This window comes from Bufo bufo, chromosome 3 (genome assembly GCF_905171765.1).
Source record: "Bufo bufo chromosome 3, aBufBuf1.1, whole genome shotgun sequence".
In the NCBI taxonomy this organism is placed as follows: Eukaryota; Metazoa; Chordata; class Amphibia; order Anura; family Bufonidae; genus Bufo; species Bufo bufo.
The window spans coordinates 356,330,566-356,331,614 of NC_053391.1; positions in this window are offsets into that span (position 1 = coordinate 356,330,566).

Genomic DNA, 1,049 nt, shown 5'->3' on the forward strand with positions numbered 1-1,049 from the left:
AATTAGATTCTTTCCTTCAAGCATTTTAACTACATTATCCTAAGATAAATACATGTTTAGGGAAAATATGCAGCAACCTAGGCAAAAAGCATTGGCATACAAATAAACCAGACTAATATTATATATATATATATATATATATATATACACTAGCTGATGACCCGGCGTTGCTCGGGTATTTATTTATTGCAATTTTGTATTAAATAACTTTCACAATGGCTGCCCCTTTAACGGTGACTGCCCTTTTAACCATTTGAGGACCGACCAAGGGACTTATTTGTCCCATGTTTTTAATTGCCTGTATCATCTGATTAAGAACTTAAAATCCTTTTTTTTTTTTTTTTTTGGTTTGAGTCAAAATATTAGTTCTTATCAACAAATGGATCTTTATTTATTGTTCAAATACATACTTAACCTTTTACGGACACAGGGCGTACGCCCTGATGTCCTGGTACTTAAGGACACAGGGCGTACAGGTACGCCCTGTGCAGTTCCGATCACCGCCGTGCGGCGGACGGTGATCTGAACAAGGTGCCTGCTCAAATCATTCAGCAGGCACCTTGGTACAATGCCCAGGGGGGTCCTGTGACCCCACCCCCCCCGTGTCGGCGATCGCAGCAAACCGCAGGTCAATTCAGACCTGTGGTTTGCTGCGTTGCCGGGTTATTCGGGTCTCTGGTGACACGATAACCCGGAATAGAACGGTGATCGGTGGTGTGATAATACACCACCAATCACCGTCCTTAGATCCTGAGAGGTGGCGGTCACGGCACCTCTCAGGATCGCTTCTGATTGGCTGGCTGGACAGGTGGGTGGAGCGGCAGATTTGAATTGCCGTAGATTCTCTCTCGGCTCATACACGTCCGTGGAGCGGGGAGAGAGAGGAGCCTCCAGCTGCAGAGCCTGCAGAGTAAGTTTTTTGTGCCATCAGGCACAAAACAGCATATTAGGGACAGTGAGGGAGAGGTAGGGAGGTAGGGATTAGGCAGGGATAGTGAGGGATAGTTAAGGGAGAAAAATATATATTTTTTTATTGTGGTGTAGCAACC